This window comes from Oryctolagus cuniculus, chromosome 6 (assembly GCF_964237555.1).
Source record: "Oryctolagus cuniculus chromosome 6, mOryCun1.1, whole genome shotgun sequence".
Taxonomy (NCBI): Eukaryota; Metazoa; Chordata; class Mammalia; order Lagomorpha; family Leporidae; genus Oryctolagus; species Oryctolagus cuniculus.
The window spans coordinates 138,225,979-138,249,578 of record NC_091437.1 but is presented as its reverse complement, the minus strand read 5'-3'; the positions used below and the strand labels follow the sequence as shown (position 1 = coordinate 138,249,578).

General features: G+C 34.6%; 1 protein-coding gene and 1 pseudogene across 9 annotated transcripts in view; both read left to right on the top strand.

Annotated features, from left to right (window-relative positions):
• The window catches only part of CSMD3 (CUB and Sushi multiple domains 3), a 1,302,111-nt gene that overhangs the window by 731,058 nt on the left and 547,453 nt on the right, over positions 1 to 23,600 (top strand). The window lies entirely within an intron of this gene.
• On the top strand, positions 21,126 to 21,242 carry LOC127490903 (U2 spliceosomal RNA; annotated as a pseudogene).

Genomic DNA, 23,600 nt, shown 5'->3' with positions numbered 1-23,600 from the left:
GTGCAGTGGAGGATGGCCCAAGTGCTTGGGCCCTGCACCCCATGGGAGACCAGGATAAGCACCTGGCTCCTGCCATCGGATCAGCGCGGTGCGCCGGCCGCAGCATGTGGCCGAGGCAGCCATTGGAGGGTGAACCAATGGCAAAGGAAGACCTTTCTCTCTGTCCTCTCTCTCACTGTCCACTCTGCCTGTCAAAAAAAAAAAAAAAATAGCTGAATAGTAAATACACATTTGTGATTGTAAAAGAACTTGTTCAGTATTCTATAATCACCATGATTTTGCATGAAAGTATTTTTCCCTCTGTGCCAGTGGTTATTTAATTTTAAATATTGGTTGTTATTGATGACTGTTCATTATATCCACCTTAATTATTGAAGAAATTCTAACAGAAAAGTTTCAATGCAAGGAGAAAAACATCAGAGATTGAAATGCTATTCCTTATCTGATACATAGAAGATAACATATAATATAGGGCATATATGAATTATTTAAGTTTTCAGAATTTGATTTTTAATGGCAGAGATTAGTTATTCTACATTTCATGTAGAATAAGCCCAGTGTGATTTTTTCTTATCTCAAGTAAGAATTTGTAGTAGTTTTTCTTTAGTTTTTAATTGACACATAATAATTGTACATATTCTTAAAATGCAATACTATATGTTCACACATGTATATAATGTGCTGTAATGAAATTAGAGCAACTTGCATAAAAATCTGAATAATTTGTTTCATAACTTTGGAATAGAACCAAGCTGAATATGTACAAAAATTATCTATTTATAAGTGGGTTCAAAATATGTCATTGTATAATTTGATAAATACAATGATAATATTAATCATCAGAAAAATTCAGCAGCTTTAACAATTCTTCTCAGGAATTATGGATAGATTGAAAATGGGTTGACCTCAAAGGCTGAATTTGAATCCATGAGTCATTCATTCTCTTTGATCCAATGGGATATACTTAAGTATGGTTGATAACATACTTGGCAATGACAAAAGAACACAAAATAAAAGTATAACTGTACAACTATTTTAAAAGGTCTAGTTGCACCCTTTCTGCTAAAATTCATTGAGCAAATCATGTTGCAACTCAGGTTTAAGGGATAGAAAAATGAATTCTAACCACAACAGGGTGAGAAGAGTGTAATTTTTTTAAAAGCAACAATGTAATTTGCCACAAGAACTAGCCTACATGTTAATGAAAAGCTTTGATCAAACTACCTCTGAGATCCATATTAAATACACACACACACACACACACACACACACCCCTACCTTCTTCTCTCAAGAAAGTTCTATTTTAAGCAAAATTACATGGGCTTAGTGCTACAGTGACCTGAGAAATATTACATAGCACGGAATTAGGGAGATAACTTAGGAAATAAAAAGAGTGAATGGGTATCAGGATTAAGAAATTTCTCTGAAAAGGGAAAAAGACATCATTCAGTGACATTAATAAAGGAAATATAAGAAAAATATATAAAAGCATACAGATGGAAATGTTCATAATAGTTAAAGCTGAAGAATATACTTTGGCAAGTAAGTATATTCCAATGTTATTATATATACTCTCTTTTTTTTGACAGGCAGAGTGGACAGTGAGAGAGAGAGACAGAGAGAAAGGTCTTCCTTTGCTGTTGGTTCACCCTCCAATGGCCGCCGTGGCCGGTGTGCTGCGGCCAGCTCACCGCACTGATCCGGTGGCAGGAGCCAGGAGCCAGGAGCCAGGTGCTTTTCCTGGCCTCCCATGGGGTGCAGGGCCCAAGCACTTGGGCCATCCTCCACTGCACTCCCGGGCCACAGCAGAGAGCTGGCCTGGAAGAGGGGCAACCGGGACAGAATCCGGTGCCCCGACCGGGACTAGAACCCGGTGTGCTGGTGCCGCAAGGCGGAGGATTAGCCTAGTGAGCCACGACGCCGGCGTATATACTCTTTATCATTGTAAATATCATCAAATTTTGGAGAATTGAAGCATTTAGCATCTATAGTAGTTTCATTTCCTATTTAGAGTTTTAACATAAAAGGGATTGAAGCATCAAAAAAGAGAAGTTAGAAGTTTTCTATTGAAATTAAAAAAGGTAATATGTTGGCAAAATGTGCCAAATAGTGAGCACCAGGGCATTTCCCACATTTAGTAGTCAGATGGTACCAATTAGAATAATGTCCGTACATTTTTGTAACATTGTGAGAATTTATGAGAAAATTTTTTTTAAATATTAATAAGTGCTGTATTATCATTATCATCATCATCATCATCATCACAGAAATCATAGCTATCCAAAATTCTGTGTTAAATTTTTTATTTATTCACAATGAATAAATTATCCAAAATTTATTCTGTTACATTCTACAAAGTAAAAATAACATTAATTTGGTTTTCAAACCAAATTCAGAAACTATTTTAGTGTTACCAAAATAGAACCCACTCAATAAGCAAATAGAGTTCAAGATTAAAAACATGTTACCCCTCATATTACCAAAATAAATGTAACCAAAAAGTTACATATGTATTTTATATGCATACACATACACACATGCTTGTATATAAGGAATATTTTTAAAAATTCAAGAGAATGTCTTATGACAAAGGGCTTCATGGATTTCAAAACTTTTTGCACTGAAATACTCTCCATTGTCCACAGACTTTTTGAAGTACCTTCATGTGTATGCGTGTGTGTGTGTGCGTCTGTGTATAAGTAATACTGAGCAATAAATCTACTAAATACGTATAGGATCTATGTGAGAAAGAAGATAAAATTCTTATGAAAGATGGTAAAGAAGAACTTAAATGGAGCAATTATCCATGCTCATGGATAAAAAGACTCAATGTTTTTGAGATATCTATTCTTCCCATCTTGATCTATATATCCAACAAAATCACAGTCAAAGACAAAGCACAGTATTTTCTTGACATCAACAAAATGATTCTAAAGTGTATATGGAAAGACCAAAGATCCAGAGGAGCCAACTCAATATTAAAGAAAAAGAGCAAAGTAAAAGGACTTGGCACTATCTAACTGACACTCTTGAACATGAAGCCTGATTATAAGACTACAATAATCCAGACAGTTTGTAACTGTCAAATCATAGACAAATAGAAAAATGGAACAATAAAGCCCAGAAGTAGACAGACATGGATGTAGTCACTCACATTTGGCTAAGGATCAAAAGTGATATAATGGAAACAAAGGTCACTTTTTTTGTAATTTTTTTTAATAAATTTGAATGGCAGCATGGCACATAGAGAGAAGGGGAGAGTTTTCCATGTACTGGTTCACTCCCCAAATAGTCACAACAGACAACTCTGGACCAGGCTGAAGCCAGGAACCAAGAACTTCATCGTGTTCTTCCAAAGGATCCAAATACTTTGGTCATCTTTCACTGCCTTCCCAGGCATATTAACATGAAGCTGAGTCAGAAGTAGAATATCTGGAACACCAACCTGCACTCCAGTGTTGGACACTGGCATTGGAAGCTACGACTTTTATCCACTGTCTCACATCAGCCCTGAATCATATTTCCAGCAAACAATCATAAAGCACTGCAGACTCATAAGCAAAAAATAAAAAAAAAGAATCTGGACACAGACTTTATGTCACCCACAAAACTGAACACCAAATGGAACATAAATCTAAGTGTAAAACACAAAACTATAAAATTCTTGGACAACATAGAATAAAGTCTGCATGACCTTAGATATGGCATTGACTTTTTATATATGACATTGTATGCATAATCTGAAAGAAATAATTGGTTGGTTGTACTTTATTAAAATTGAAAACGTATGCTTTCCAAAAACATGATATCAAGAGACTGAAGGGCCAAGCTACAGATTAAGAGAAAATATTTTGAAAGACTCATTGGATAAAGGTTTGATATAAAAAATATGCAAAAGTACTCACAACTCAGGAATAAGAAAATGAACAACTTGGTTTAAATAAGCTAAATAAGTACCTCACCAGAAAAGATACACAGAGCAAGTAAGAATATGAAAAAAAAGTGTGAGTATGAGTATGTTTTTAATACGATAATGAAATAACTGAGGCTAGATAATTTATTGTCCTTTTTAAAGAAAGTTAAAGAAATTTAGCCCACAGTTTTGGAGGCTAAGTTCAAATGCATGTTTCTGGCTCTTGTGAGAAATTTCTTGGATGATTCACACTATGGCAAATGGGATTACTTCAGGATCAGTTCAGGAGGTAGGATGGGGAGCGGAGAAAGAGAGAACACATGATCAGACATGAAGCCAGAGAGGGAGAGAACAGAGGCCAGGTTCACTCTTTCTTCATAAGAACTACCTTAATCCCTTCCAAGGGCTGTGCTCCCAGTCGCCTAACCAACTCTACTCCATCTCATCTCTGAAGGGTTGCAACAACTCAATACCACCACACTGAGAACTAACTTCCAACATGTGAATTCTGGAGGGGCAAATCACATCCAAAAAACAGCAGACATCATATGACATTAGTGATTTGCAGATTAAAACAATAATATACTACTACTCATGTATTAAAATGGCCAAAATCCAGAACACTAACACCAAATGCAAGTGATGATGTGGAGCACTACAAACCTTGATTCATTGTTACTGGGAATGCAAATGGTGCAGACACCTTGAAAGAGAGTTTGATAGTTTCTTACAAAATCGAGCGTCCTCTTAACATACAATCCAGCCATCACGTTCCTTGGCATTTATCCACATGAACTGAAAACATGTCCATACACAAATTTGTACCTGGATGTTTGTAGCTTCATTATTTAAAACTGACAAAACTTGGAAGCAATCAAAATATCCTTCAATAGGTAAATGGATACTAATCTGTAGTACATTTAGCCCTAAGAAGAAGTGGGCTGTTAAGCCATGAAAATACATGGAGGAAACTTAAATGTATTGTACCAAGTAAAAGAAACCAACCTGAAAATGCTATAAGCTGTTAATTCAGGTGTATGACTTTCCGAAAAAGGCAAAACTATCAACACAGTAAAATAATCAGGGTTAGAAATAAGAGGGATGAATACGCATAGCCAAGAGGGTTTTTAAGGTGATAAAATTATTCTGTGGCATATGACAGTAGTGGATACATTTTACGCTTGTCAAACTAGATGAAACACAGAGCTCCACAAGTACACTCTAGGCTCTAGTCTTGAGTTTCCAAAGCTATGGAAGCCTCTTGAGTTCGCTGACTTCGATCTTATTTAGACAAGGTCATAGTCAAGGTGGAAGTTCTCTACTCCCTTCAGAGAAAGGTACCTCCTTCTCCTTCTTTGATAGCCCGTTCTTCCTACTGGGATCTCACTCACAGAGATCTTTCATTTAGGTTTTTTTGTTTGTTTGTTTGTTTTGCCAGAGTGTCTTGGCTTTCCATGGCTAAAATACTCTCATGGGCTCTTCAGCCAGATCCGAATGCCTTAAGGCATTCTAGTGTGAACTATGGATTTAAAGTGATAATGCTATGCAGTGTATGTTGATTGATTATAATAAATGTATCATTATAGTGCATGATGTTGATACTGGAGGAGGTTATGTGTAGAGACAGAGAATATGTGGGAATACTTCTCAATTTTTCTGTAAACCTAAACTGCTCCTTCCTTCCTTCCTTCCTTCCACAAAGCAATATTTATTTAAGTCATAAACCTCCCATGGCAGCAGTCAGCAGGAGATTTTCAAGAGAGGAAGACCTGTGCATTTGTCAGTAAATGAATGAGGCAATGCTCAATGAACCTGATACGTGGTTGTCTAAGTCTGTTTTGTGCTGCTATAGCAGAATACCCAAGACTGGGTAGTTTATAAAAAAACAAATGTATTTCTCACAGTTCTAGAATCTGGGAATTCCAACATGAGGGAACTGGCATGTTTGGTAAAATCCCTTCTCCAGTTCCAAGATGCACTTTGAATGTTGCATCCTCTGCAAAGGAGGAAAGTTCTATCCCTACATGGCAGAATGCAGAAGAGTTAAGAAAAAGAGCTTACTCCCATTGGTCTTTTTACCAGGAGTTGAGTTTAATTGTCTAATTGTCTCATTGTCTAAACACTTTTTAAAACATCATATCTCAATATCTTTACAAAGCAATTAAATTCCAATATGAGTTTCAGAGGGAATAAATATTCTAACCATAGCAAAGTTTACTAGAGGGATATAAATAGTAATTTCTTTTTCCTTTTTTGATATGCTTGAAATATATTGAGAATGGACAGATTGATTTGTATTTCAACAGTGCAATAATATTTGTAATAATTTGAAAACTATAATTTTGACCCTATGCTAAGCTATTTTTAAAGACATTTATTTATTTGAAAGGCTGAGTTTAGAAAGAGAGGAGGAGAGAGAGGGAGACAGAAACAGAGAGAAAGAGAGAATCTTCCATGTGCTGGTTCACTTCCCAAATGGCTGCACTGGCTGGAGCTGGGATGGCCTTTGGTCTGAAGCCAGGAGCTTCCTCTAAGTCTTTCATGGAGGTGTAGAGGATCAAGGACTTGGGCCATTTTCTGCTGCTTTCTCAGGCACATTACCAGGGAGTTGGATTAGAAGTAGATGTGCTGGGGCTTGAACTGATGCCTATATGGGATCCCAGTGTTTCAGGTGGTGGCTCTACTAGCTTTACCACAGTACCAGTTGCCCATTGCTTTTTTCAATAAAACTTTCTCCTTCACTTCAGTATTTATATTTAATGTAGAACTTGTTTTTCATAGAAATCTAGTTTAATTTTGATTCATTGTAGTATTCAGTTGTGCATGAGTATATCTTTATAATACTGTGCAATGATTTCTAAATTGTCAGTGTCATATATTACTTTATTTTAGTCAGATCATTTTATGTGAAAATTTGAGAGATGTCAGTTGTATGCAGATTAAAACTATATAAACACAAGTATTTTATTTACATATATTTATATATAGAAGCATTTAACATTTTTTATCAAGTCAAATTATTTTTCCATGAGTTTTGAAAGAATAGAATGCAATTTAATTCTGATTCTGACAAAATTAAAATCATTTCTTTACTCTGGAAAAGACAGATGAGGATTCATTAAAAAAACAACCAAATTAACTGATTAAATGAAATTTCATCTAAAAGTATATTTCAATTCATTTGGAATATTATTAGCCGGGACCAGTGCTGTGGTGCAGCTGATTAATGCCCTGGCCTGAAAAGCTGGCATCCTATGTGGGTGCTGGTTCAAAACCTGGCTGCTCAACTTCTGATCCAGCTCTCTGCTGTGGCCTGGGAAAGCAGTGGAGGATGGTCCAGGTCCTTGGGCCCCTACACTTGCTTGGGAGACCTGGGGGAAGCTCCTGGCTCCTGGCTTCGGATTGGCATAGCTTCAGCCATTGTGGCCAATTGGGGAGTGAGCCATCGAATGGGAGAGCTCTCTCTCTCTCTCTCTCTCTGCCTCTCCTCTTTCAGTGTAATTCTGACTTTCAAATAAATAAATGAATCTTTACAAAAATAAAAAAGAAATATTATTAGCTAATTATGTTTGATAAAGACTGAAGACATGGATAAGGACTCACAACTATGATATCCATATCTTTCGTAATATTCTCATAAAATTCAAAAAATGTAAGATTAATATCTAATTTTCAATTGTTGATGAAATTTTTGAAATGTGGTTACTTTTAACCTTAGTTGAACTGTGGTTGATATCAGAGAATTTCCATTGATCAGGGAAGCATACTTTATGGCCTTCCCAGGGTCTAAAAGCAACAGTGGTAGATGGACTCACAGAGATTGTAACAAAGGTAAAGGGGTTCTGTATAGATTATGTAGTCTTATAAAGTCCTTGGAATAGACTTAGAATTTGGAAGTCACTGGAGGGTTTTCAGTAGAAGAGTGATCCTATGTGTTATATTTTCTAAAGATCACTGTTGATGGGTTGAGAAGGAGGCAAGCACAGCAGATTTGAAAGATCATCACAGGTTGGAACAAAATGATAGCAATGAGAAGCAACACTGTGGGAAGACTAGTTTCAGGGGAAAAAGAAATTCTATTGGAATTTTTTGAGGTATCTGCCAAGTAGTTGTATGGAAAAGGCAGTTGGGTATAAGAATCAATAGCTTGGATTAGTGGTTATTGTGTCAAATGTTACTGATAAATCAGTAAAGATGAAGATTAAAAAGTGATTTCTGATTTGCAAAGTAGAAACCTTGAAAAATCCCAATTCAAATGGCTTTATGAATTGTTGGTGAAAAACAAGTTAATTACATGCAATAGATACAGAGAGTGCTGTAAGATTATAGCTTTAAGGAATGAGGGGCAAATAAGGTTTTTGGTTTTGTTTTTGGTATGTATGCCGCAAATTTTTATGCTATGGTGGATAACTCAGGCCATTGCTATACACAGTAGTGGTCCATGAACAGTATGTGAGCAGTACACTGAGAGAAAATGAATTTATGCCAGAATGTAAAGCAATGCACTACTTCTTACTTTGACAAAGCTTCAGCACAGAAAAAAAATATATTGTCAAGTCAATTAAAATGTCTGCTTAAGAACATGGTTGATTTGTATTCTGGAAAAAAAGTCATTACTTCATAGAAGATTAATGACTAGCAAATTTGGTAAGCTTTACTTTTGTTCTCACCAAAGTAGTAAAAGGAGAAAATTATTGAGGCAATAGAAAAAAAATAGATAGGTATAGAACCTGGTATTAGCTTTCTGCTGTTGCTAGCCCTGCAGACTGTACTATTTTGTTATTGTTGTTGTTAGCTTTATTACACTTTGCCTGTCCCCAGGTTTGGCCTGACAAGATCCTAACTGAAACCTATATTAATGCTTTCTGGTTGTCAAGCTTTCCTGCTATTATATGAGTGTCTGTGTGTGTTTAATTTATATATATATATGTATATATATAGTATATAAATATATATAGCACCTTATATTATGTAGCTTTGAAAATCCTTTAAATATTGGTTGAAGAAAGAGGGACATAAATAAGCTATATACCAATTCCTTGCAAAACACCAGATTCTCAGATTCTCACTCATAGTTGCATGTTATAATCACTAGACATTAAAATATATATAAATAAGAATATATATCTCCTCTTCTCTAGAAAACCATATTTTATTCACCTATAGTTGGTGCATAAATTAGCATGCTTAGGTTTGCAAGGGGGATTCTAACACTAGGCCTGGTAACAATTAATTATTGATGAATATAAATGCCTTGCTCACAGAAAATCATATGCAAATAATTTAAACATCTTCAAGGACTTAGTTAAAATAACAATAATGTAGACATATAATGCAATTAATACATATGAATTGTGACTCTGAAGCTCTAATTGAATTAATTCATTTAAACTACAAGCATTACAATTGGTGTAGGTGTAATTGCTAACCAGTTTTTCTAGATGAGAACACTGAAGAACAGAAATGTTAAGTAACGTGTACATGGCTAAATAATTAGAAAGTAGCCAAGCCAGAATTTGGACCCAGCCATATGGTTTCAGTGTCTGTATCTTAACCACTAGGCTGTTCCTTTCTAAGGAATTGTTGATCATTTTCTGTAGTGACTAGTTTGATGTATCATCTCATCTGTGTTCTATTTCATTTAATTAATTTTCCAGCTTATGTTGTTACATACTGCCTTCACATATTTCTGCTGCCCAGGTTAACCACTTTCTCCTTGCAGTGGTCCAATGCCAAATTATTACAGTAGCATTTCTAAGACATTGCTGTCCTTGGCTTTAAATTCTCACAAGCTTAATTTGCTTTTCCACATTCCTCATCCATTGTGTATTCATGAACAGCTTCATTATCTATTATCTCTGCTTTTCTCCCATCTTTTGCACATATTTATTTAAGGAGAGAGAGAAAAAAGAGAGAAAGAGAGAGGTCTTCTACCAACTGGCTCACATTAAAAAAAAAAATTGACGGGTGGAAGGACAGAGAGAGCAAGCTCCCAAACACTGGTTCACTCCTCAAATGCCTGCAATAGCCCATGCTGGAACCTATCAAAGCCATGGCCATTCAATCAGGGTCTCCCGCCAAGTGCACATTTTCAAGAGACTGGAATGAGGAGGGCATATTTTAAGAAGAAAATATTTTGAAGTCAAAAAGACAAAAAAATAGAAATAGTTGAAGAAAGAGCTGCCATCCTTTGGTCCATTCTCCAAATTCCTACCAGGGCAAGTGCTCCACTGGAACCAAAGCTCTTAGCCAGGAACTCAATCCAGATGCATGGTAAGAACCCTATCACTTGAGTGATTACTGCAGGGTAACAAACTCAGCAGTTTGAAATAGAATGTAAGTGCCTTCACCGTTAGGCCAAACACCGGCCCACTTCCAGCATGTTTTAACTGCTTTATTCTTCTTCAGGAATTTCAAAGTTTACTATACAAAACAAATTATTAAATATAACCGTACCATTTGTTGTACATTGCTACAAGTTATGCCTTCATTATCTGTTATTCTTGATCTCCCTTATTCTTTAAAGTAGGCTTGAAGGCTAGGGCATTATTTACGTTTTGCAGTTGTTTAAGAAACCTCTTGCCCAAAGTCGCAAATCTAGTAAGTGGTTGAGCTGGGATTTTAAACCCCTCAATTCTAATTCCAGAGTTCTTAACTACTGCAGTTTTCTGTGCCATTAGAAAGACTGATCTCCAAAGTTAGAACATAAGTTTTCTCTCTCTGGTGCTGCTTGTCCTTTTACCTTAAATTAACCCCTGGATAGCCAAGTGGCCAACTATCAAAGGAAATCAACCTTTCTACCCCCAAGGCTAAGAATAACAGCAAGAATGCTTTCTCAGGGTTTCGTTTTTACCACTTATTATTCACTGCACGAAAGTGCCATCACCAGTAAACATGATTTAAAAAAGAAAAAAAAAAAAAAGTGACAGGCCGGTGCTGCAGCTCAATAGGCTAATCCTCCATCTGCAGCGCCAGCACCGCGGGTTCTAGTCCCTGTCAGGGCGCCAGATTCTGTTCCAGTTACTCCTCTTCCAGTCCAGCTCTCTGTTGTGGCCTGGGAGTGCATTGGAGGATGACCCAGGTCCTTGGGCCCTGCACCTGCACAGGAGACCAGGAGGAAGCACGTGGCTCCTGGCTTCAGATCAGCGTGGCCATTGTGGGGCAAACCAACGGAAAAAGGAAGAACTTTCTCTCTGTCTCTCACTGTCCACTCTGCCTGTCAAAAAAAAAAAAAAAGTGACTATATATCCCCCTTAGTAAATTTTCTCAGGTATGAATTGCTGAGACATACTTATTTATGACAGCAACTTGATGTTGTTTTTTTAAATATATATATATATATTTTTTTTTCATTGCCAAATACAGCATATAAGTTAGAAGACTGACATACCTAGAAGGTGTAAAAATAAAGGAGTGTATAAAAAGGCATAAAAGAGTAAATGATTTCCTATTCTGGATTTAGAGAGATGCCTCTCTTGTACTCTAACTGTTCCATCCAACTTTGCAACTTCTAACCAAAAACATATTGCCAGGGTATCTCTTCTTTTGAAGAGTTTTATTGCTGTTGATGTTCTCAGTATGGAGTAAGATGGATTAGATTCAAGTCAGGTAGGTTAATTTTTTTTTTTAACTTTTTTTTTTTTTTTTTTTTTTTTTTTTTTTTAGCACAGAGTAAATCTGTGCCACTGCCTCCTCTTCAATCTGGTAGAGAGTGACAGCGATGACAGTTTTTTTTTTTTTTTTTTTTCCCTAATACCATCATTGATCCTAAAAAATGTTTCCCATCTTAAATTCTGCAAGGGAAAGGTCAAAGACAAAAGAACAGGAAGGAAAGAGCTAAGTCAGAGATATAAAGAAAACAAAATAGGGAAGAGTTAGCAGCAGAAATCACTCTCTTATAGGTGAATGAGAATACTCCACTCTTCACTAGTTACCATTCAAAAATAATAAGTCATTGGAATCCAATGAAGCTTGCAATACTTCTTGATGTTCAGTGAATGTAATTGCATATTGAAAAAATGTCACGGAGTTCTATCTGTGTAGGAAAAAAGGACAGCAGAGTTAGGTCCATATATAAAGAAATGAATTGGCATGAACTAAGATTACCCAATGAGAAATTGAGGTCAATCAAATATTGGAAACAGGAAAATGGGAAGAAAAAAAAGTCAGCAAAGAAATACTTAGCCATGGTAAACCCTTTAAAAAAGGCTATTGAGTGACGAATGAAGCACGAAAAGTCAAGAGACAGATAAGACAAATGTGGTTGAAATTAGACCAGCAAACTGCAGCCTGATGCCATTATGGAAAGCCACATCTAACTGCCTCCTGAACACTAGGTTACATTTGCTCATTGTTTTAATTTCGAGGAAACAATGTCTGGACTTAGGTTGTTGATCAAAAAATTCAGTCTCATATATTCAACCTCCTACATATTTGCCTTAGCATTATCCTAAATCCCTCACTCTTTAGTCCCCATATTGACTCTCACTAATTACTCTTGCCACAATCCTACAAATTTCTCAAATCCAAATGTACTCTCTTTTTAATATTTTTCAGCCAATGCCCTGGGAACCCATCATTTCTCATCTGACAATTAAAGCATCTCTTCATTTTATATCTCAGTTTTTCTCAAAATTCCTTTATTCATTGCTCAGATGAAATCTGTGATGTAAATCTATCTTACTCCTTCCATTACTTCTTTTTTTTTTTTATCTTTTACTTAATGAATATAAATTTCCAAAGTACGACTCATGGGTTACAATGGCTTCCTCCCCCCCCCATACCGTCCCTCCCACCCACAACCCTCCCCTTTCCCACTCCCTCTCCCCTTCCATTCACATCAAGATTCATTTTCGACTATCTTAATATACAGAAGATCAGCTTAGTATACCTTAAGTAAGGATTTCAACAGTTTGCTCCCACACAGAAACATAAAGTGAAAAATAATAGATGATTTTTTTTAAATGATGATGAAATCAGATCAGACCTATTGTCATGTTTAATCCCAGTGAGAGTCAAGTTGGGAATTGATAATTTCTTTTTTTTTTTTTTTTTTACAGAAGATCAGTTTAGTGTACATTAAGTAAAGATTTCAATCGTTTGCACCCCCATAGAAACACAAAGTGAAATATACTGTTTGAGTACTCGTTATAGCATTAAGCCTCAGTGTACAGCACATTAAGGACAGAGATCCTACATGAGGAGTAAGTGCACAGTGACTCCTGTTGTTGACTTTACAAATTGACACTCCTGTTTATGGCATCAGTAATCTCCCTATGCTCCAGTCATGAGTTTCCAAGGCTACTTCCATTACTTCTTACCTTTAGTGACTTCTCTTATTTATGGAGTAAAATCTAATATCTTTATCAAGCTCTTAATGACCACTACTACCTCTTCTCCTCATTTTTCTGTGTTCATATCTTATAGCCCTCTCCATTTCCTTCCCTCATTTTTCCCATTAGTTATCATTCATTATGTGAATCAGCAATATTTTGCTTTGTTTCCTGAAAAAGCCACACTGCTTTCTGTCTCCCTTCCATAAGATATGCTCATCCTGGAATGTCTTTCCCCACATTTGATTTATGATCTTTCTCTAATAACCTCTCAACCCAACTACATTCACTGCACTTCCCAGAGTCTACCATGACTTTTCTGCATGAAATTGTATGCTAATCTCATTTGTAAAAATACTTTAAATTTCATATTTATTAATGCTAAAGAAAATGTGTTACATTACTTGTTTTAATATATAGAATGTTTTAAAATTATTTTCAAAAGTTTGCACTGATTATTGTTAAAAAGAAAATTAATTTATATAAGCCTTAATTTTTTTCACAATTTATAAATAATTAACATTTTGATATTTCTTAGTTACCATTGTTAAACACTTTAACACTTTATCCTTTCTGGAAATATCACCATTATGCAACAGCGTATAGCAAAATATCTACTCATTTTAATTCCCTATACAATAATAATTCACATTTATCAAGCATGTAAAATACTATAGTGCAGCATAGAGTCAAAAGCAATAGGAGGGCCCAATGTTAACCTTATTATCATGTTTTACCTAATCAGAGAAGAAATACATATGTAAAACACAAATTATGTTTATTAATTAATGATGATAAGTGGGAATTGTTTCATGAATCATTGAATTGTAACTACTTAGTCATTGCTTTGTAGGGAAATAGCAAAATGAAATTTCTATGTACACTTAACCCTTAAATTTACCACTCAGCCTAAGTATGGTAATTGGAATTTTAAAGACATATATAAGACACACTTCTTTATTTTTAAAATTATACTAAAATTTAACTCAGTTACTTTTAATAAGAATTCAAGCTCTCCAGTTTTTAGAAAAAAAACTACATTTTCTTGATCCAGAAACTTACTGCTCAGAATACTTTCATTTTTTCCTCTCCTTGGACTAGTTTTGATATTCATATTAAAACTCCAGAGAATTGTATGCTAATTGAAATAAAACTTGGTATAGGAAATTTTAAAATTTTTGCTTATAAGTGAAAATATTATTTTTTCTCTATATATTCAACAAAACTTTAAATCTCTCCACATAAGCAAATACAGCAATAGAAGCCTTGCATTTATTTCTAAAAGACATTTTTCCCATTAAAATTTCCATTTCTTAGTTCATTTCAACAATATAGAACTTGCTGAAATGTCATTTGTGTTACTCCTGTTGGAAGTGGTTCTTTTTAAAAATATATAGAAAAAGTAAGATATGTTGGACCACTAGTAGATTCATTTCCAAGATAGAAAGAGTTTAAACCTTCAGGGAAAGTTTCAGTACTTTCAGCTACATATAAATTAGAAGAAAAAGAGTTTAATTGGAATTTTCTAGGTATGGGGCTCTTGGCAAGAAGAAAAGCTTAAAAAATGTGTTGCTGGGAGAGTCAGAGAAGCATCTATGCTTCATAATTCTGTCTAGAGCCTAATATATATTACTGCAACATTCTGAAAGTAACAGTTTCTACATGAGACAAAGAATTATTCTCTGTATAAAAAGTCATATTTCTGTTCATCTAGAAGCTATGCTAAGTAAATAAATTTATAATAGCAAATATTTATGTTTTCCCTCAAAAATAAAATATACATATCAATATAATCTCTTAGAATTAAAAATGGAAATAAAAATTCTAACATTTTGTCCCAGATGCATAATTTTAGCATCTGGATCTGAAGAATTTTAACAGATCACACATTATTATTTGGATAACGTGATGATGCTTTTAAATGTCAAAATAACCACTGTGCTATTAATGAAATATATTATGGTGATAAAAAGAAAGAAATGTTTATTGTTACATTTCTAACCATATTTTATAGAAGTTTTTCTCTTTAATCTATGTCCTAATACTTTCTATCAGTTTTTCATTATAAATTTGCATCTTTTTTTTTTTTTAATTTGAAAAACAGAGAGACAGAAAGCGACAGATAGATCATACATCCACTAACTGATTCACTCCTCTCCTGCCGCCCGATATATCTGAGACTGGCTCAGGGCAAAGCCAAAGGCCAGGAACTCCATCTAGGTCTCCCATATGGTTAGTAAGGGACCCAATTATTTCAGCCATCACCTGTTACCATCTAGGGTGGATATAATTTTCCTTTGTTATTCATTTCTAATGAGTCCTATCATTTCTGTATATATGTACATCTGCCTCACAACTAATGTCCTCTGAGGCTACTTCCAACTCCACACATGTATTTTTTATTATTTATATAAGAAGCAGAGCAACAGAGAAAGACACAGAGCCCCCAAAGTGATCAACTCTCCAAATGCCCACAGTAATTAAGACTGGGCCTAGGGCTGGAGTAATGAGGCAGTACTCTCTCATGGGTGGCAGACACTCAGCTGCTTCAGATATCACCTGCTGCCTCCCAGAGTGCTCATGCACAGGAACCTGAAATCAAGAGTGGAGCTAGGATTCAATACTTAGCACCCTGTAGAGGATGCAGGTAGGTCAACCAGCTTTTAATTACTAGGCCCAAAACCATTTTTTTTTTTTTTTTTTTTGTGAGAGCAGTTAAAATTTACTCTTGAGGATGGATATTTGGCTTAGTGGTGAAGAGGGCAGTTGGGACACCCACAACCCTTTTCAGAGTACCTGGGTTTCAAATCTGACTCCAATGCAGATTCTAGCTTTCTGTTAAAGGGCAACCTTGGCGGCGTCAGTGATGGCTCAAGTAGTTGAGTCCCTGCCACTCACATGGAAGACTTGGATTGAGTCCCCAGTCCTTGTCTTCAGCTTGGCCCAGCCCAGGCCATTTTAGGCATCTGAGAACAAAACCAGCATATGGAAGATCTCTGCCTCTCTCTCTGTTTCTCTGTCTCTCAAATTAAAAAAAAAAAAAAAAGTAGCAAAGAAAAATACAACTAGTTTCTTAGTATTTTCAAGAATATTTTATATTGCTGTGAGCTCTTGACACCACATTGTAAAATACATCTCTTGAAATTGTTTTCTTTAACTAAAAAATTTGTGTCCATTGAGCAACATCTCTCAATGCCCCTCTTCCTACTACTGTAGCCTATAGTGACTGCTCTTCTAATCTTCTATGATCAACATTTTTATGTTACACATTTTATGAGAGAAATCATACAGTATGTGGTCTTTTTCTTATTTATACTTAAATTACTGCAGCCTTCTAACTTGTCTCTGTATCTCAAGGATGTGCTTTCTTCATTTCAAATTTAAAACACAGATTATTGAATATCTACTTCATAACTGAACTAGAAAGAGGCTTTGACAATTCATTGTGATAGTCTCAGGCACACCTAGCATATTGCCATGGGCAAAATAACTTTTTGATAATATGATTATGTTTGAACTGGACCACTAAGTCTAATATCCTTTATTTTTATATAATATGTTTAGAAGTTAAAGAATTTAATCAAGGTAGGTAAACAGAACTAGAACTCAAGCTTCTTAATGCAAGATGATATATCTGTTGCCTCCTTAACAATTTATAGTTTAAAAGGTGATGCAGATATTGAAATACTTACTTAAGGTATACTAAGCTGATCTTCTGTATATTAAGATAATCGAAAATGAATCCTGATGTGAATGGAAGGGGAGAGGGAGTGGGAAAGGGGAGGGTTGTGGGTGGGAGGGACGGTATGGGGGGGGAAGCCATTGTAACCCATGAGTCGTACTTTGGAAATTTATATTCATTAAATAAAAGATAAAAAAAAAAAGGTGATGCAGATAAATTTTTGTTAACAAGGATTTCACATAATTAATAGTTCTTAGTTCAAAAATGAATGGGCATGATCAAAGACACAAGAATGCCATCTGGTGGTGACTTGTGCAAAGCAGCTGTTTTAAATGACCTCTACTACTAATATAAGGTAAACCAGAGCTTTATGCTAATAACCTTTTGAACATACTTGAGCATGTTAAAATTGAAAAAGTATAAATGCACCGTTCTTCACATAGTTCACCTGTGAATTAAAATATCACTTTAAGTTATTTGGCTGAAATCAAATAAGGGGTCACTGGTAAAAAAAAGTAAAGCTAATTTCAGTGATTATGACTTCCATATTGATGTACAGATAGACATATATACATGTGTACAACCACTCATATATGGAACATGATAATTATACTAGTATCTGTATAAAAATGCTAATTAAATAAATATGGATACACACACAAATTTTTTACCAATGAAAGTATATAATACAAAAATGTTTATATTTTGTAGTTTCAAACATGCATATTAATAACCTTTTAAGTACAATTAGCAATTTTTTAAATTGCTTTGATACAAATTGCAACAGTGAGAATTTCCACAAATGCCAATATCTTGATTTATACTTGGCCAAGAGCATAAAGCAGAGGTAACAGCCCTAATGGAAAACATTTCTGGGAAATTTTGTCTCTGGTATATATTTCAGTAGTTTACTTTGAAGTCAAAATAGCATGGAATTCCCAAATCAGAGAATAAAAAAAAGAGGGCTATAAACGAAATTAGCTAAATAATGTCAGGTGCATCATAAACATAAGTATTTCTATATATGTTTTACAAAATACTTTTAATATTTAAATCAATGACTTTGCAATATATTCCACACCTAATTAGAATCAAATTATTTAGGAATTTTATTGTTACTTTTTTGTTTATGAGTAATCAAGTTATCTCTGTTCAGTAGCATGCTTAATGAGAAATAAATGAAACCATGACAAGAAGCCATTCAACTTGGTATCTTATTAGTAAATAAATCAGAAAAATCAATGAGGTAATTTGAAGGTACCCCATAGCAAATTGAAATATAGGTTGCATCTGTTTTTTAGCAAAAGAATATGGGTTATGTTTAATCATCCCCCCACTTTTTTCAAATGTATACATTCATGCACAAGCTGAGACCATTTGCAAAGGACACAACATTGGGGGAAGTTTATTTCAATAATCATACCTTCACAAAGGGACATATCATGCTGTATATGAGATTTTTCCAGGAACAGATATTATTGACAATGCCTCACAAGACCTTTAACTCAAACTAGCACACAATAGAATCAGGACACACTTGGGGATCTGCTGAGCCATCCTTTAAAAGATCAACACTAGCTTGACTCTTCCTGCTTCAGTTGGAGATGGAAGAATTTTTTTGAACTTAATCTATGAAAATTAACACCTTTGACTATAAATTTCTCTTAAACTCATCAAAGTGTAAGGAAAAGTGTGACCATAACAATATTTTTACTTGTATAATAGCTTATTTCACCCACCGCCATGACAATGCACTGTTAATTTTTTTATTAATTTATTTGAAAGTCAGAGTTATATATAGAGAGAGGAGAGAGATCTACCATCTGCTGGATCACTCCGCATCTGGTTGCAATAGCCAGCGCTGGGCCACAATGAAGCTGGGAACCAGGAGCTTCATCAGGGTTTCCCATTGGGTGGCAGGGGCCCAAGCACTTGGAGTATCTTCCACTGCTTTCCTAAGCCATTAGCAGTGAACTGGATGTTGTATGAGCTGGTTGCCCCCATATGAGATGACACCATCAAAGGTAGAAACTTTACCTGCTATGCCACAATGCCCATGCTAATTTATTGGGCTTTAATTTTCAGTAGTAAATAGTTAAAATCCTTCATGTTATTACATGATATACATTTATAGGTAATGGTTTTTAACAGAAGTTATGTAATAAACCTTTTAGTTGTTGATAATTTAACACAAACACACACACACACACACACACATATATATATACAAAGAGAAGAAATAGAAACTGATGAATCTCATTTTTCACTGAAATATTTAATGTCTTCCTTAACTGAAATCAGGTGCCTACCTGAAGTTATGTTGGTCCATCCTTACAGAGGAAAGTGATAAACCCCATACCTATCCACTCTCTCAGCTTTACTACAGATTGTTCTTGTTGAACTAAAAGGCAGAATTAGTAATTCATCTACCTTTGCTAAATAAAAAGGTTTTACTACTAAAATGTTAACCTCCAGCATGTGTGCTAGATTGATTGTTGTTTGTGCCAATGTCATATTCTGAAACTTTTTAACAAAGATGATTATATGTAGTGTCTTTGCAGGGAGTGTAAGGAAAATTATGGAAAATCAGTGAATGCAGTGATTTAAGAGTTTAGAATTGCTCTAAGAGTGCCTTCATTTGGATTCTACTACTTACTAGCAATATGACCTTGTAAAATTACCTACTTTGACTCAGTTTCCTTTCCTGTAATATGCGAATAATAACAAAATTGCATGGTGTTAAGAAGAGAATTTTTAAAGTACTTAGAAGGCTCCCTGAAAAAAACAGCACTAAATAAATAATAGTTATTTGTCCAGAAAATGGTAATTATTGCTACAAGACACAATCTTGCACACAAGCAGAAATTCTTTCAGTCAAGACTACATTCTGACAAAGAAAATTACAGTGAACAGAGGAAACATCATTAAGAAGCTGAGCAAATAGCACATTTTGCAATAATGGTGTGAAAATAAAATCAATTTATATTTTGCAAATAGAATAGCATATGTTGCTCTATACACTTATCATATACAGAGTGGATATTCTATCACAATATTATGTTCTGTCACAATTGCTATTCAGTAGTTATTCTTTAAATATTGCTAGCAAAGATGTAATCATGTAGTATTATAGGAACAAAATGGAATTTGAAAGATTATTTTATTAATTCAGTGCAACAGAAGTCTTAGGAATTCACCATTGAGTCTCTTTAACAGTCTAAAACTTGAGAGTTCTGATGAGAAAAATCTGATGAGATGTGGAATAACTAGTTGTGATGAAAATATCAGTTACCTTTCTGTGGTTAAGACAGATTATTCCAATATGGATCTTCAAAGACATGTGACATCTGTATCCTTTAGTAAAACAGGGAAAGCTTCCTTTATCTCACTATTCTATTGATTTTGTCTTACTTCCTGAAAATTAGAACTAACAGTAATTTTCATTAATTTCCCAAGTTATATTTAGGCCCTTTAACACTAAGTAACCTTGATTATACCAAAGTTTGTGTAGTCACAATAATGCAATCTTATAAAATTGAGAACAGTAATACTCTGATATATAACCCACATTATGTTTATAAAAGATGCTATCTTCAGAGTTATAAATTACAGATGTTTTGAAATTCCTCCTACAATAATTACAAAAGTCATTTATATAATCCTGGACATAAATAAGAAACAAGAATTAAATTTGACTTTAATTTCTAAATGTTATAAATGCAAATCAGTTTGTTAAGTTTGGTAATACAAGAAATATCATCCCATCAAAAACTAGTATTTATCAAGCATTTTATATGTGTGAATTATCTTGTTAAAAGCATCACACACATCATCTCTTTTAAAACTTATAGTAGTCCTATAAGGAAGGAATTATTGTTGTTCCATATCTAGCATACAAAAAAACAAGGCTTACATAACTTGAATAATTTGGCAGTACCTTATTGCTAAGAAGTTGAAGAGCAAGGATTTGAATGCTAATGACCTAATATCAAAGCTTGTATTTCACCATTTAGTTCTTACCAAAAGGTCAGTTTTCCTAGTTGGACAATTGCTCACTTAAAATATACACTAATACATTAAGTTGCCCAAACAAGACTCATGTGAAGATTAGACCAAATATGTAATGTTAACTATATTTCACCAGTCATTAGGAATTCTTCATGACATAACTTAGTGTTAGAAATATGATGAATGAAATAGCGCTTCTCGGCCTTTTGGCTAAGATCAAGCGTAGAAATATGATGAATTAAAATTAATTTTATGCTTAGAATATTATAAAATTTTGGAATTCCACTTTGAAAATCATGTAATTTCTTAGATGCAAAAGATAATATTCTTAATCCTTTAATTAGCAACCTTTGGTTTTTAGACTGGCCTGTGAGTAGCTTGAAGATCATCTCTCCTATGCACACAATGAAAGTTCTGACAAAGTTTAAATCAACAGCTTTTCTTAGATTCATCAAATTTTTGAAGTCCAAAGGCAAACTTCGTCCCTCAAACTTAATTAATTTGAGATAGGCAGATAAAGAAAATATGTTACTTAGGTAGATATATTTCTTTTTTTAAAAGATTAATTTATTTATTTGAAAGTCGGAGTTACACACAGAGAGAGAAAGAGCTCTTCCATCTGCTGGTTCACTCTCCAATTGGCTGCAAAGGCCAGAGCTGCACTGATCCAAGGCCAGGAGCCTGAACTGTCTTCCAGGTCTCCCACGTGGGTACAGGGGCACAAGGACTTGGGCTATCTTACACTGCTTTCCCAGGCCGTAGCAGAGAGCTGGATCAGAAGTGGAGCAGCTGGGACTCAAACTGGCGCCCACATGGGATGCAGGCACTGCAGGCAGCTTTACCTACTACACCACAGCGTCGACCCCTAGGTAGATGAATTAATCAAGATGAATTAATTACTCAGTATTGATCATTTGTTCACTTAAAATAATGACAATACAAACAACTTTTCATGTATCATATGTAAGCATACAGAAGTAAAAGTGTTCCTTAGATAGGAGTGTGTGTGTGTGTGCATGTGTGTGTGTGTGTATTTCCTTAGGGATCATTTGCACTTGAAGAAACAGGTCCTTGTTCTTTGATAATAATTTCTTCAAGTAAAGCATCATTTCTTAAATTTTGATGAATACAACTCAAAAAATTGAGGCATTCTAATTAAAACTTTCCGTAGACTAGTATTACATTATTACCCATTATGTTATCACAGTAAAATATTACTAAACCTTTAAAGTTGAAATAAAATATTATTAATAAATTTATATGGGTGTATGAAATATAAGCTTTACAATAATATAAGCTCAAAAAAGGAGAAAAATAAAATTTCCATACACCCTTTCTTCAATTCATAACAAAATAAATTTTGCATTCTAATATAGCATATGTACAACTGAGAATACTGTGCCAAGGCAATTATCTTATTAACTTATTATTTTCTAAGAAAAGCAGATGGTAAAATACATGACATTCTTGGGAATTTTTTTTAAACTTTCTATTGCTAGGAGTGTTCTTCCGTGAAGGAAAATTTAAACAGATTTAAAAAATTAAAATAGAAATGGGATCTCATATCAAGTCAATTATGAAAGAAGAGAAATCTCTTCCTCTCCCTACAACATCAAGAGAAATTTTGCTGTTCTAGATTTAGTCTTGTAAATAGCAACATACTCCAATTGGGAACACCTGAAGATAGATTTACATTGTTATTTGTTTGGGTACCAGAGAAAGAGAATGTCATACAGCTGGTCCAAGCACCTGTTGGAATCCAGATATTTACATGTTTGATAGTAGTTTGTAAAACATGCATTAAGTATATATTTGGCACGTATGACTAATACACCTTTTCTTTTTAATATATACCCAAAACACATAGTCCTGGAAGACAATGGGAATGGCATGTTGTACTAATAACCCAAATATCTCACTTTAAATTGTAAAATATGAGGAAAGATTGTGATGGTCACTAGCAGTAGTTGTTAAGAATGTATGTTCCTTTTTTGAGAACAGGTAAGCATGTGTTCATCTGTAGAAATTCATATTCGCTGCAAGGAGAGCTCAATAGCAAATTTATCAATTTTGAAGACAAAAGAGAAACAGACGCTGCTGTTCCTCACCAATATACCCAAGTGAGGGGTTTCATCAAATGTCAGATAATGTGGTTTGCCAGAGGCTTCAGGGACTGCTCCATGCAAATTGTTTACCTTGAAGTTCAGATTGTCAGAAGCAATCCTCCATGATTCGTGGACCCGCTGGTTTCTAGAATACTGACAGCTACATTCCTGTCCTGACCATTACTCCTTCAGCAATTCCCTAACTTTGTGAATTTTTAATTTTCACTTTAAGCCTTCTTGCCTAAAAGTAGAGTACTTTCTATTTGCTTGTTACTGCCCTGATGCAGAGGTAATTATTATGTTATTCCCTACAAATACACTGAGAAAACTGAAAATTTTTATTATTTTCTTCAAATCAAAGTTTGATTTCTCTTCTTAGCAAACCTAATATCCCTAAAGACTAATCTTTTGTAAGAATTCGAGATTTATATTTTCAAAGTCACATTACTTCCACTAACGTGTAAATCTTTCCATGAGAGAGGGAGACCAGAATTGATTACATTCTGACTTATAACTGTTCAGTATTTTCTTTCTCTTTTGAATAAGGTCCCTCAGCCTCT